The sequence below is a fragment of the Sitodiplosis mosellana genome, unplaced genomic scaffold (genome assembly GCF_009176505.1).
Source record: "Sitodiplosis mosellana isolate CC-2019 unplaced genomic scaffold, AAFC_SMos_1.0 Smas_scaffold_12, whole genome shotgun sequence".
Classification (NCBI taxonomy): domain Eukaryota; kingdom Metazoa; phylum Arthropoda; class Insecta; order Diptera; family Cecidomyiidae; genus Sitodiplosis; species Sitodiplosis mosellana.
In genome coordinates this window covers 1,109,053-1,125,366 of record NW_022595254.1, presented here as the reverse complement: position 1 = coordinate 1,125,366, position 16,314 = coordinate 1,109,053, and the positions used below count along the sequence as shown (strand labels likewise).

Sequence of the window (16,314 nt, the reverse complement as noted above, 5' to 3'; positions counted from 1 at the left end):
AGCAAGAGAGTCGTAATCATAAAATGAAGATCTGATTACAATACGATGCGATCATTTTGCAGCATGTGCAATACATAAATAAATTTATAAACGAGAGAATATTTTAGTCGAAGGAAATTTGCATAAAATGCTTGTAATGTGATTGCAGACGGTAGCAAGCGAGTTTGAGGTGTGTGTGTGAGTGCACACTGCATATAGAAGCTTATTACGAGCTATACCCCGTGCGAATGAATGAAATGGCGCAAACAAAAACACACACACACACAAACAAGTGTGTGCAACACCTAAATGCGCAAACATTGAATGTGTCTAATCGTAAGTTAAAGTACTACATGCCAACTAATCTATTTAGCATTTTGTAATCGCAATGAAGGAACAATGAAGCAACGACGCCGCGCTTGTTAGACACAAGAAAACCAACAACACATGACAGAGAAAGTGTACATGTATATAGCTAAACAAAAAGCCACAACATTGCATTATCGGTGCGAGCAATGGAGTGAGGAGTGCAGTGCACAATAAAATAAAATGAAAAACTGTGCATTGCCGCACAATGAGTCAACTAATGGCATTCGTTAATGAAAGAATTGGTGTTGTGTCACTTCATTCGCACTTTCTCTACATTTCATTCAGTTGTGTTTTTGTGCTCGGGCAATGTTCACCGCGTTGAACTCATGCAAAACCATTTAATTTCACACTAGCACCAGCAACTCTGTTCGACATATAAACAGAAAAAAAGGCACTCGCAACAAAAGAGAGAAAAAACGAAGAACAAACTGAGGGTTGTCGTTGAGCTAATGCTAAATCGCAACAAATAATCTGGTAGTGTTGTGCTTGTTGTGCATTACATTTCAAATAGTAGCTTCTTTTGCCATTAACTGGGTTTTGTATCAGTATTGTGTTGCCTCTTTTCCATTTGAACGACCGCTCATTCGTTGTCACACTTCTTGTTTTACTTACACTTTCTTTGCAAAGAAAAAAAAACACGAATCTCGAACTAACGCATTTAGATCGGTGTTTATTGCTGTGTTCTGTGCGCTCTACCATCCCAAACATTGATAGTAGTACTGGAACTCGAAGCCTTATTTGCATTGGAATTGCGCACCGAATGCGCTCGTTCATTCACTAAGAAAGACACGTTGCAAACGCATGAACATCGAGTTGGTTTTGCTTAGCTCATTATGCCTTATGTCTTCGCATTTCAGCATAAACACAACGAAAATGGCAAACTTTATGCTGTATACGGACTGAAATGTATATTTATAAGGATCAATTTGCACATTTCGTTTATTTAGTTCTTGTCGTTGTGTGACACACAACGAACGAATTTACAACTAACTGCTCACGATATATTGCAAGCAAGGGACCGACCGACCGAGCAAGTGAATCGTCTATGCGTGTTCCATTTATCGCTTTTGTTCATGGCTAAAATAAGATTATCAATTTAGTTTGCAATTTTATATGCCATCCTCATTCCATCAGTCAATCTAATGCGATGGAAATCTTTCAAATGCAAGAAGCGCCGCTCGTTTGCTATCACAAGCGCGGTCGTCTTTTTTGTCCTTCCATTTGCTGTTGACATTCAGTGAATTGATTTAAATTATGACGCGCTTAATTGCGTGGTTACAATCTAACACCTCGCATTCCGTATATACATTTTTCCCAAGTGCTTATGGAAAATGTCAAAAGCACTATAAATTAGATGGAAATAGCGCGTTGCTCAATTTAACGTTTCAGCAATTTTAGTTCGATCGATAAAATGTGTTAGTTTAGGGCATGTTCGAAGTATAACAAATCGAAGTGTAACACCGAATCAGTCAAAAGTGTAAAGAATTGTGCATGTTAAGGAACGCTCGTTGCTTTTTTCACAAGTGTGAAGGTTTCTTGGCACCGTATTGTTCAATCATTGAATTTGCAACTTACTTTTGTATTGGTTCAGTTGCTGAACATCTCCCAATCGATTTTTATTCATCGGCCGAAATGTTTGTGCATTTTACGCTCTAACCGAAATTTAACTGGGATGGAAGCAGCCTGGCGCAACGCTGCAAAATGTCAATGTGGTTAAATACAAATAAATAAGCTTGTAATATTCGTAGAAGAAAGCAGAAAAAAAACTCTGTGAACCATGGCTGGCGGGAATGTTTTGGGGTCTTCCTTTGCTCATTTTCAACTTGGCGCCGCAACAAATAACTTTATTGCATGTCTTATAATACCCGCTCTTTGTTCGGTCGAGATTTACATCGAAAATTGTATTTAAATCTATTCATGTACACAGTACACGCCAAGGACGAACACAGAAAAAAAACTCACGCTCACTTGTTCGCTCGCTCGGTCTCTCTGGCGTTCTTTTGGCAACCAAACTATGATTATTACTATTAAAGTAATTTCATTGCATGGATATTTTGTTGTTATTGTTTTTTTTTGATCTTGTTTGCTGGCCGCACACAGTATTTCGAGTATACAAAAAGAGTGTGCGAGGCAGTAAATGAGCCAAGATGCCATCGACTACGTACACAGTACATAAACAATGTGGATCGTGTTTTTACGATCGCGAGCGCATTTGTTTGTCTTCAGTTACCATTCATTTCATAAATTATGGAAAATATGTATTTAAACAAAAATCTGTAGTCGTTGCCGCGTCGACGAAAGCTCTTGCCTTAATTTTTGTTTATATTCTGTTGTATCATTCTGATGCCACTGTCGCCGCCGGCGTTGATGCCGTCATCGTCGTCGGCGTGGTGGTAGTGGTGGCGGCGGCAATCAGTTCCACGGGAACAGCGGTCGATAAATGGTATCCATTTCACTTGTTCCCCTAACAATTTATGTAATTTGTATTAGCTATATCGTAGTCCCGAAAAAGCAAATAAGATAGCAACCACTTCCATAATAATAATAAAAAAGGAGTCGAGCAAATAAAATGCAAACACTGAAATGAGTATGTATGGGTTGCGGTGCGCTGCAAATGGTGTATAAATTCTTGTGAAGTGTGTGTGTGTATAGGAAGACAATTCATTCGTTTTTCACTTTCGGGCGGTAGTCGACTTTTAGTTGCCGTCATCGCTTTTTGTGGCCATCGCAACTTGGCAAAATGTTTCAACAGAAAGAGAGAGTGAGAAAGAGTGCGACCATACTCACGAATTTATTGCCGTATTTTATCTACATTTTATGCGATCGGGTGTGCAGAATGGTAGAGAAAGCGAGAGTTGAAGTTACAGTTTTTATAAATGCACTTTGCACACACAAGATATGCCCACACACCAAAAATGTGCTATGATTTCCAAGATAAATAGTCCAAATACGAAATATCAGCCAGTATACCACCACGAAAGCAAAAATACCTCATGCATAATTTGAACAGTGTAATCGTTCGGCAATCACAACACAGTGGCAGCCGTGGCACGTGGTTACATGCGGTTTGTACGGTTTTGTTGAAATTAAAATTTTACTAACCTCTCTCTGTCGTCGTTGTCTAGGCGCCGAAAGCCGAGCACCGAGTGAGTGTGTATGTATGTGTCTATGTGGGACCGTTATCGATTTGTGTGCATTTCTACGCTAGTGGAGCGCAAAACGAATCATGGTGTGCGACTCATGCATTCAGGACACACGATGGTTTCTCAACGTTCAAGATGTATTGAATAACATCCAATTATGGGCTTTATTCGTGAATAAAATATGATTCGGATGCAAAATGCCTCTCAGCCAAGCGATTTTATAATTTCATTTTCTGCACACATGATTCTCTTTGTTCTCCTTTTTGTCACCAGCTTAACGCGCCACTTTACCGAGTCAAAGTATTCTTCTTACTTGCGTTGTTTGCACAAATGTGCGTGTGGTGTGTGTGTTGTGAAACGGATTTAGCGCCTCAAGCGGAACACCGAAAAAAAAATCCAATCAGTTACGCATAAATTTACTGACGTATACGAATTTCATTCCGCGGCTGCTGCTTTGCTCGCGCGAATGGTTCGTGCAAAACAGCGATTTCGTCTGAAAACGAAAATCCTCCGACGATTTGCCGTCCAATTTGATATTTTAAACGATTTTTATGAATGTTTGCATAAGTCGAATGCTGAAACAAATGTTATACCATTCCGATCGATTGTAATTTTCGTTGAAAAATGCGTGTGCTGTTCGACGGCCATCATGAACACATATATGCTGAACGACGTTTCCACATTTGATTACTTATTCTAATGTATTTGCTTCCGCTTCAGTTTTTCAAAGCATATATTTTTCGGGAAATAGCTCATGCCAACGCAAAATTTGTTGAGGGAATCAAAGTTTCTCTTGCGCTGATTACACACACACAACGTTCAGCAATGGGAATTACGGTCGCGACTCGACTCGCTGAACATCTAATGCTGTGCGCCTGGGTTAGCAAATTGAACCAATGAGCGAATCCAGCAAAAGCTCTCTTATGAAGCCTTCACAAATCACTTCATTCAAATACAATTGTCAACAATTTAAACTGAAACGATTTTGAAATTTCAAACGTAATTGCCACCATATGATGATGGTGCCTGTTTTGTTTTCTTTTATCCGGAAAATTTCTTCCCTTCTTTCGCTTCCACACAAAAGAACGTTCCGCGATTTGATTGCCTTTATTAATTTATACAGCAGCAGAAATACCAACAACAAAAGAGCCGGGAGACAGTAAAAACCGACATGTGTTAATACGTCGACAACAGAAAAGTGTCTACTTGTTTACTAAAAGGGATTGTTGATTGTATTTTTTTTGCCCCTTTCTTTACATTCAGTTGAATATGGAGTGAACACCAGGTTACCTCAATACAATTGCCTTGAGTGTTTTTGTATATGTTAGACAATAATATGCTATTAATACAATGCCAGGAAACGCTTGGATACGTGTCATATAAGAAAATGGTGTGTGTCGTTGGTGTATATGTGTATCATATCCTCTCCTGGTTTCCGGGACACGAATTTGGCGAAAATATTCACGAAGAAAAAAAAAACATCGCCTAACCCGCATTTATTACTGTTAAATTGACGTTTACATACGCAAACAATTTGATGCGTCAAAATCTGTCGCACGCTCTCTTCTATCTCTTGGTCTGTCTTTATCAAGTGGTTTTCCCATGTGCCATACGCGAAATCGTGCTTCATTCACTTTTTTCGTCTTGGAAATAGCAACAGAAACAGTCGCGTTAACCGAGATCCAGAAAAAAATCGATGTACTTACATGACAAAACGCACCTTCTGAAGAATTTGCTCGATTTTTTTTTCTTCTCTACCTTTGTTTTCGTTTTCACTGCTCGCGTGTATGTGTCTTTTTTCCTCTGTATACACGATATCTCTCTATCACGACGAACGAGAATCTCTACTCAAAAAGTCGACTTTACATGATATTACATGTGCTCGTTTTAATATCATTGCGATGCGAGCATTTTCGCACCATTTTATTGAATACGCATAATATTAATATCAAACGCAAAAGCGAAAAACACACGGCACAAGGGCGCAGATATCATCCATTGTTGCTGTTGTGTATGTGTAAGTGATACACACCTGTGCTTCCGTGTATTTTGATTCTGCTTTAGCTTTGGCAACGAACATTTCGAGCCAAGTGAATCGAAAGTCGAAGTAATGTGGATACGGAGAGAGAAAGAGAAAAAATAGAAATGCCAGTGAGCTCATTTACTTACCCAGCAACGCAATGCAGTAACTTACAGCCTGTAAGATGGTATACTTCTGAGTGTGGTACTTTTCGTTTGTTCGGTCGTTTTTCTTCGCTTTTTATTAGGGCAAAACGGTAGTATGTGATGCGTGTATAATGGGAATCTGGAAAATTTAAAGCTCAAATCAAATTGACTGTTAAACTCTTTTTATTTTGTTTGCACTACGCATGAGTCTCACGTAATAAAAATTTAATTTGAATAGAAACAGAATTACAAGCTTATCTACAAATCACAGGTCTGCTGTAAGGACTATCGAATTTCACAGCCTGCGGACTGTTTCACTATAATTTATATGTATACTTTGACGACTATAAAGGCGACGACGATGAATCAATTTCGAAGCTCCGAATTCGAGAAAGACGACCAAAAGCGGCTTCTTCAAACGAGTTGATCTCAATACTTCGGAATGAAATTAACGACCGAATTAAGGATCAAATTTTCCAACTTCGTTGCCTGAAACGTTTTTCGTAAATGAATAAAAGAGTTCGTTTTCTCACACAAGTGGTTGCTATAGCTCCAACCGTATGATGTTTACAACTCGAATGTATGAAACATGTATGTTTTTATCATTTTGACCGAAATCGCAAGCGAACCTGTTCGGAGCGTTTTTTTTTTTCTTCTATATAAACAATGCATGAATTTTTTAACCAACATCAATATGTTCTATAGCCTGCTGTTCTCTTTGCTGTTTACACGTAGAATTTCGACTTATACACAACATAATGGATGGGGAAAAAGCAATTTTCTGACGCACACACACATATCACATAATCGCATAAATTTGTATCACTCATGCTCTCGCAACTCGTAATTTCCTTTTAGTTCCCTCAGCCCAAGACACAACTCCTACAAACAGAAGAATTTGTGTATGCGTATGTATGTGGTGTTTTTTTTTGCTGAAAAATTTAATTTCAAATCCGTCTACTTGAACTTTTTTGCCGCACCAAATATTTCAAATTTTGTTGAACTTGTAATCAGCTTTGCGTCGAATTTCAAATGGGCCGCACCACAAGCCGACTCAACGGAAAACACATGCACAGAGGAAAATTGGTAGCTGGCAAATGTCTTTTATTTTCATTTTTATTTGGAATTAAACGACAAAAAACACACATACATACGCTTAGGCACACTCAAGCGTGTTTGTATTGAGGAGGTAGAGAAACAAACGACTTTCAATTGAACAGATGCTTGAAAATATGCACGTACAACACAGTATTTCGAAGAAATTGCAAATACAAAGTATTGCGTTTAATCTGTTTGTAAGTTGAATCAGCTTTTTAAAACAATTTCATTAATATTGAATGCATTGGCAAAAACCGCTCGTGGGATAAATGAGTGAATATTGAAGTGGGATTCGTGAAGTCTTCATAATCTCAAATCTTATGATAAGATTTTGCGGAGCCCGATTCTCCTCCACAGATTTTTTAAGGTGGGTGAAGTCAATATCAGTGAAGTCAATGAAAAATTTCTGGGAAATTGTGTGACGTAAAGCGATCTTTAATGAGCTAGAAAATGGAAAAAAATCTATGAGTGTTCCTCCTAATTAAGCTGCTGTTTGTCGCGCTCAGAAATTTTATGGGACATTTTGCGCAATGATCGAATTCCGTTGGTTTGATGTGCATTATAGCGAGTTCCATAAAAGAATGAGGCAGTGCCTCAATGAGGCACTCTAACATGGTATACAAATCAGCGATTTTTTTTATGATTGTCATTCGGCGAATGATTGCATTTTAATGAGCTGCGTGTGTGTATGTTTTTGCTTGCCCGCGCTGACAGTATCAGGCCAGTCAATCAGAAACCAATATAATTTTCGCTTCACGCCACTTCCTTACAAAGGAGTCATAAGTAAAATTTATGACCATAGATTTGGATGCCGCAAATGTGTACTTGGTGTACGCACGCACGATAACAACATAAATTGCCAATCTGCAGCCATAAGTCATACGAAAACGCACACATATATATTTCAAAAAGTCGCGTTTTCCGCTTGTATCCATGTCTTCGCTCGCACAAACACACAGACACATAGACACACACTTGAGAATCCACTTGAAATTCATGAACAATGTTAGACTACTCACATTTTTCCATGATGGCGTTTATCATTTATCAATATTTCGTAATAATTGCACATCATGACTTTTTAAATGTGCCCATAAAGAAAAAGCGACAACGATGACGACAACAACGGCAAACAAATCAAATGGGCCGTGCACTTTGTTCCGATTCATAAAAATATGGAACGACGAATCTGAACGAATCAACGAAATACATCCTGCGCAGTCCCGAGCTGTTATTCATTTTATGACAAAAGCAGTAAATTAAAAATAAATATATGCTTCTGCTTTTATCATAAACTGAAATCATGGAGATTCGTTTGTTCGTGTTGCTGATGAGAAGAAATGAAAAAATGAACTTTCTTTGATAACAACAAAGACGCCCGTTAAATAAAAACCAGAGGAAAAACCACAGATTCACCTAGTTTTCTAGGAAAAATAAATAAGTCAGACGATTTTGCAATCGCAAAAAAGAGAACAAACGCACACATGATAAGCCGACGAGTAATTGAAAATGCATCGCCTGTTTTATTAAAATCCGTTAGACAAATACGAAACGTGTATGGGAACCACAATCAAAAATTACAAAATGAAAAATTCCCACATGAGGGCAGAAAAGCCAACTCTAACATTTTTACCATTTCCATCGTACCGAAAATTATGAATTTGGAACTGGTTTCTTTTTTACTCGACCTAATCTTCGTGTGATTCATATTCGCTTCGTAACATTTTTCATTTTAACTGATTTCATAAAGTAGCACACTTTCACAGGCCGAATAATCACCGAAAGCGGATACAACACACACACAGAAAATGTGAATGTGTGCCAGCAAATGATGGCAAATACGAGTGAGAGTAAGAGCGGCATTCACATGTGGATTTTTGTTGGCGGCGAGTGTGTGCTTGGGCATAATAAAATGGGAAAATGGTTTCGAGAACAGCAAAATGATTGGAACAGCCTCCGAATGGAATTGAGTGTATTGAGCGTACGGCGTACGTGCGGTTTTATTACACGCGAAATGGCGGAAAAACATTTAAATGACGACGAAAGAAAGCTCCTAAGCCGAATCCGAGTGTGGTGGTACAGAACGAAAAACATTTACTTCACATTCGAGGCGAATAAACAAAAAAACGTTGAACAGCAACAACAAGAATAAAAAAAAAATGTTCTCATGAAGCATAAAAATGAGTCTCAAAGGAGCCGCTCATTTCATATGTATACAAAGGGAGAGCGAAAACAAGTATATATGTCCGTAATGAGAGTGATAGTGTGTGTGTGTGTGTGTGAGAGAGAGAGAGAGAGAGAGAGTTCAAAATGAAAAAAATTGCCTCATATTCAACAAACCAACACTCGAATATTTCAACCATTTTCCCTTTTGTGTGTGTTGTACTGTTATATCCAAAGCTCCTTTGTCATGCATTCAATGCACCACTCATATGAAGAACAAAAAATAATGATTAAGAGAAAAGAAACAGTACACCGAACACTAGTACAGACATACACACACACACAGGAATCTTTCGTATAGTCAAAGAGAGAAAAGTCCATGTACTCATGTACAGAGAGAAAATCCGGTGAAATTGTTTTCAATTTTAATTTTCCTTTCGCAGAAACGTAAATCCATTTCCCAAACTTACAGCTTTACAAATAAAAGTTTAACTTTTAAAACTCGTTTCAGATTTCCTTTATTCCTATGACTTGATGCTCAGAAAATGAGATCTCTGTGTTTTTTTCAAATTCCAATGTGCACAAAATCAGAACATTTCGATCAGTTCAAAGAGATTTTATCAAGGTTCTCAATCATTCCAACCAAACAGTGAAATAACTCATATTCTATTTATGATGAGTATTGTAGTAACTTTGATTCAAATTACCTCTAGTGTACCTCAATCAAACCATCATAAAGAAATAAAGTATTTAGGTCATGTTCCCAGAAATGATCGGTACGAGTTTGTAAATTACAGCGAGTTTGAATGAAATGAAATGGTGTAGTAACGTGTAACGAAACATTTGGATTTTCGTTTGTCGAATTTTTGGTTGGGTACGAATGCTATTCCACAAAAAATGTAACATGGAACCACTGTAAGAATCTTTTCATGGTATTCCGTAAAAGTAAACTGCTTACTTAGTACAGAAAATCGGATTATAAAGAGTAAATTTTTTTCAAAGTAAGCTGTAAAGTGGTTTTTATTACTCGAATATGCAAACTAAATTTGGACGTGAAATAATCACGAACCAATTAAAGTTCTTGAAATTCGTTTTATATTTGTGTATTTGGTGAAAATCTGCGTTGAAACGCTATCAAAATGCTTGTCGAAACGAGTGAAGTGTTTGAATCGGAATGATGTGGTTACATGGCAGAAACCGCACATTTGTTTGGTATATTAATCAAAAGCTATTTGCTTGGTAACTCAAAACAGACTCACTCCAAGAGTGCGAAATGTGTTGAGAAGCATATGAAAATCTCAAAATTCTGTTGAATTTTCAGGTGGTTACTTGAAACACCAGCAATGAACGTGCAGCCAGCCAGCCAGCCAAAATATAATCACAATGTCTTAATGGATTTTATTCATTGAAATGTTGATGATGATGATGACGATAATGAGAGATGCATATGCTTAACCATTTCAAGCGTAAATGGTAAGTTATCATGTATCGTTGTTGAATTAAAATCTCCCAGCGCATTTTCAAGTACATGAAAGCGTTGCAAAATGGTTTGTTGGAAAGTCGCCTTTGTGAAACCACAATTCATTATCGTATTCTAATGAGGCTGGAGTATATCGATTTTAATTAAGAGCACGTGTAATCAATCCATTAACCGAAACGGACCCGTTAAATGGGCTTGATGCTGTCTGTGCACCTGATGCGAGAAAGGGCAAGAATGAAATTTACCAAGCATTGATAATCACTTGCACATAAACATACACTGTTTCATTTTCAGTATATGGATTGCATCCAACGCAACGTTCATACATATCACAAAAGACACGCTACACACATTTGCCAAACGAGACGAGAAGAGTAAGCTCTTCGTTTTCAATTCATTCGCTATGTGGATTATTTTGGCTAGTATTTGTTTCCATTCATTTATAAATAAAGCAATAATTCCTGCAGTGTCGATTACCCTGAAGAAGTGAACCAAAACTGCACCTTTCCGAGAAATGGCAACCCAACTGCGCAGTAGCATCATCATCATCAAATGACTAATCTGGTCGGTTGTCTGGGGTGAAAATTCTGTTGCTCAGCATTAGCTTGCATATTTCAACGTCTATTAAAATATTAAGACAGTTGAAAGAGATTTCAGTCGGTTTTTACGGGCATTCGGTTTTGAAATTTGACAAAATGGTGAAGTGGCCAAATAAATGGTGATTTACAATATACTTGAGAAATGGCATAAATATTAAATGGAATTTTCCATTTGCTTTTCACCATGCGACGACCGTACGCTACACGAAACTATAGTGGTCTATCACTCAAAATTAACCCGGTATATATATGGTCTATCAGTATGTGAGGATGTTCTAAGATGAAAGACGGAATTGAGATTGCACCGGAGCACTTTGGAGACGGACACATATCGCATGCCTCACTAAACATTCACAGACTAATGGATTTGGGACTCGTTCTCTCTACATCGCATCTCTCTCTCTCTCACACACACACAAATCGGATGAAATGCAGAGGAAAAAAGAACAAAGTATGAAGCGAATAAACGAAAATTATCAATAAAATAGGTGGCAGAACAAAGATCACAAAGATTGAACATTCTAACACAGATGCATTCCTGGCGCTACTTCATCCAGCACACATTCGCTTCTTTTGTACTTTGAGCTGCCTTTTTTCTTTCTCGATTTTTTCTTCTTCAAAGCAATATTCATATGTACTTTGTAAAGTGAAAAGGTGTGTTGATTTCTTTTACACGAACCTTGGTGAAACCATGCGAAGCAAGAATGCCAATCCAGTGAGAACAATGCTACCGCACGTGTGCCAAAAGCGTGTAAAGTATGAAAATGTTCGTGTATTTTTTCTTTTCGCTTTGCAATACGAGCGAAAAAGATGTTGTACGTGTCAAAAAAATCCATTTGCAAGTAGGATTCCGACGCTTTTTCTCTTTCGCTGCATTTTCTTTCGTTTGCTTGATTTAATTTCCAAACCTTCCAATAATATTCTGGGCAAAAGCGCGAGCATCGTTTCTAGAGAGCAATGAAGGAACGAAGTTTTCAAAAATGGACGGGAAAAAAATTTCTACACCTTTTTCGGGGCCGACAGATATTAGCATACCATAAGAGATGGATGCGATGTGTGTGAATGTACCAGTTGAAATCGCCTAAATGCCCCCATCAAGCAAGATATTTGTCCATTAGACAGTTAAGAGAGCTAATAAATCGTGGATGGTGCAAATGTGGCAACCATGTAATATGAACCATCCCAGCAACCAAACAGAATAACAACAACAACAACAAAACATGGATGAATAATTTATTTATCTATCAAATGTTACAAATTTAAATTAATGGCTTCGAAAAGCATTTTCAGCAGCCACTTTAATTTCATCGGTGAGCGTATCTTTCTCTCCAATTTTCGGCCCTTCTCATTTGTTCGCTCATCGGCGGCGCAATCGGTCGCCTTCGACGGCCAATATGAACAAGAGAATCGCTGTTGGTCTCATTAAAACCGACGAGTTTCCATCACTCATTGCATGGATTCGCTTTTGAAGCCGTTTGCTGCTTTTGCTTCTGCTGCTGCTGCTGCCGCCGGTGGTGAGGTGGTTACTCGTTTAACGATTTTGATGGGTTTTTTGTGCACTGAGAAAAGTTTCGACGATGACGACAACGGCGTCGACGAGAGCTGTTCTCGTGCCCAATGAAATACAACACACAAAATGTGGTGCTAATAATGGCTCGGTAACAATTTCAGATTGAACGAAATTAGTTTTATAAACTGTTGTGCATTATACACATAAAAGCATTTGAGCTTGTCTTACGAAGAGATAGCCCCCGTCGAACCGTTCAGATGATATGGCTAAATAAACATCACGCAAAACAGTATCGATTGTAGCCGAGGTTTTGTTTCGGGCAACAACTAAATTCATTTCAGCAGACCCTCTCATCGTCATCGCTTCACGGGGCGAAGAAGGTGATGTAGAAGCAGCAACAATGGATCAACAAACGTGCCTCATCTTGCGGTGGAGTCATTTGTAAAATCCAGTATTATTTATGCCATATTTTCGCATCTTGCCGTTAATTTATTCGTGTTCGAGGGAGAGAAGGGTATGGGACGCATTTGAAAGTGTGCATTTTGAAATATGTACTCGTTTAAAGTCAATAAGAACCGCACTTCTTCTACTTCACCGACGGATGTTCTGCATCTCTACCGTGGCTGATGCTGATGGTGTTGCTATATCTCTCCCGAGAAAATTTATGCCATGATAAATATTAAATTAATTTTTGGACCAAAGCGCTTCAGCTTGCTTTGCCGCACACACAAACACATATTTTCATGCAGCGAAACCTCATCTAAAACTTTTGTATCTGTTCTATTCGGAATTGAGACAACGATACCAGAGAATTGGAACGGATTCTCATTGTTTTGATGTAGCCGTTCGCCGAAGCAATCGACGAAAAACAATCTACCCGAAACTTGAAACGAAAATCATACTAACTGCTAATTTAATTTTCTTCAATAATCGTAATCGTTTTTTGGCAAAAAGTTTCCAATTACAAGAAATTCGGCGCAAAACGCTGCAATAAACATAATATTAATACTTACATATGTTCGAATATTTTATATTAATCATTGTTATTTGATGTGATATTTGTGCATTGGGATTCGAATGTTGATATGTATTTGACGTTTTAACTTACATCAATTAAAATATGCAAAAAGCCATTTGCGTCCATTCATCAATTTCTAATTTCGGAAATTCTCTATTATTATTCGGTAGGTTCGATGCCAGTTGATGACTTGCAAACGATAACAAATCTGGTGTGAAAAATATCGATTTTTACGTTATCGTGTTTTTTTACGAAGTCTTTCGCTTGATTGATGTGTATTGATAACCAAAATGGTTAGGTACGTTTCAACTTTGACATAAAATGAATATATTCGACCAAAGCCATTTTCTATTTCACAAAAGACTATAGCTGTTCCTACGATAATTTGACTTTTTCAGAAAACTTATTTTTTAACAAAATTCCATTTTGAAAATCTAGGGTTTTTGAATTTGAATTCGTTCAGTTTTTCATGACGAATGATGTGCTGCTTTCACTTTAAAGATTCCATAAAGCGTTTTGAAAGAATTGAGTAAAATCGCTCGTTATTAAGATTCAATCTTAATAACATATTATTAAGATAATTTTGTTAATAACGAGCGTTGATTAATCAATTCTTTCGAAAAGCTTTATGGAATCTTTAAAGCGAAAGTAGCACATCATTCGTCATGAAAAACTGAACGAATTCAAATTCTAAAACCCTAGAATTTCAAAATGGAATTTTGATAAAAAATAAGTTTTCTGAAAAACTCAAATTATCGTAGGAACAGCTATACAAAAGACCATAGTCCAGTAATTCGGATACCGAATGTTTATTTGAATAGCCGTAGCAAATGGAGAGAAAGAAAAATACCCACACACAAAACGAAAATGGAATGATGCAAGACACATTTTCTTTGGCCATCTCGTTTGGCCGGAAATGTAATTCGATTAGTGTATGTGTGTGTGTGTGCTGTGCGTGTTTTCATCAGTTGAACAGATTTGCAATTTTAATTATCGAACTGGCATGGCAAATTATGCTGATTGAACCAACAGACAAACCGAATCGAGCTTGGCAAGTGAAGATCTCTCTTCTCCGAATCGAAAATGTATTTCAAATGTAATTGAATAATTTACATTCATTATCACAAATGAGCCGTATACCGAGAATGGAAAGCGCTTATGTGTGTCTTTATGGTGGTGAACTTTTGTCGAAAAGTGAAATTCCCATAGGATTCTTAGTTTGTAGACCCAGGCGAAAATCGATGGAGATGACAGAGAGAAAGACCATCAAAGTGAATTAGTAAAAGCTAATTGGAATGTTATTCTCGATATGCGTGCGGTGGATTGGTGTGTTCCTTTGCAATCTGAGATTAACGGCAATCTGCGAGACAAGACCATTTCCCAAGCATGAACATTATGTGTGTGTGTGTGTGAGTGTGTTGTGAAAGTTGGAAAACACCAATATTGGCAGCCATTAAACGAGGCATTTCAATCGTTTTAAAATTAGCATTTTCATTGCGTTTTTCATTCGAGCCACTTCTTCACTTGTTCGCCATTACCATTGATGCTTCGATGTTGCTACACCACCATCGCCACCACCAAATCATCACTCCATTTTGGATTTGCACTTTTGTCGTTTCCTTTTGTCATTGCGTATTTCTTCTTCGTTTTTCTTTGATGCGTGTTTTGTTTGCGGCCCAAGAATGACAATTTGGTTTCAGTTATTTCATTTCAAGCAAGCAGCACTGGCATTAGCTAAGAAAATTGAAGTGAAATGGCTTGTTAATGCCGCACAATGAATTCTCAAGTCTGTTCTGAATGTTGTATTGTTTCAACGGGAGAACGAGAAAAAAAAAACGAATAAGAAAAATGTTCAGCATTGGAGTGAGTCGACAATCAAAAGGAGAATGGAACAGAACACAGCAAAGCGGAGAAAAAAGCAACCACTGAACAATAATATAGATAGCATTTCGAATGACAATTTTCAGAATACGGAAAACGATGTCAAATGCTACGCATAACTTAGAAAAGGTCAGGATTATTTTAACGTCAACGACGAAATGCTGTTAATGGGGCGAACGAACAGAAGAAGCGCGAGCGAGAGCTAGAGAGCGAACAAATTGAAAGAAATATTCTGCAAGATCATTGTGAGTGTGTTTTACCGTTTTCAAAGATAATTTTTTTTCCTCTTTTCTCTCTCACTCTCGACAGGCGAGAGCACAAACAACAAGCTTAGTTTTAATGTTAACCCAACCATGAATGCGCATCGCGTCTTCGACCAACAAGGAAAGAAAAAAAAAATGAATGAACAACAACTGAAAAATAAAATGTAATTCAAAGACGAGCAAATCTAGTGAATTAGCGCAAATAGTACCATTTCAATAAGCCTTTGTAATTTAAAACAAGGACATGGAAAAATATCAAGCGCTTTTTTTTCCAACAAAGAAGAATGAAAATTGTTGGGCTAGATTATGAACTCATCTTTTGTTCTCTTTATTGATAACTTCTGTCATCTACTTGACGATGCTTTTTCATTTTTTCTCTCTACGCATGGCATATTTTTTCCTTCATTCTCGCTCACAGTTGTCATGGTTTTCTTGCCGAAATGATATTTTTGCTCCTCTGCACCAAATAAAAATGAAGATGGGCAAAATCAACGCGGTCACATTGAATGACGGAACGACGTAGAAAAAAAAGGCTCAAGCGAAAGTTGAGTGAGGAGGAGACAGCTCAATGCTCATACACACAGAAATAGAGGGAAGAGAGAGAGAGAGAGAGAGAGAGAGAGAGAGAGAGAGAGAGAGAGAGAG

General features: G+C 37.7%; 1 protein-coding gene across 5 annotated transcripts in view; it reads right to left on the bottom strand.

The window, feature by feature from the left end:
- The window catches only part of LOC129567842 (uncharacterized), a 268,094-nt gene that overhangs the window by 42,208 nt on the left and 209,572 nt on the right, over positions 1 to 16,314 (bottom strand). For all 5 annotated transcript variants that reach the window (XM_055445201.1, XM_055445198.1, XM_055445200.1 and 2 more), the window contains one exon: positions 5,661 to 5,796. The gene's annotated coding sequence lies outside the window, so the exon portion shown is untranslated. The remainder of the gene's footprint in view (positions 1 to 5,660; positions 5,797 to 16,314) is intronic.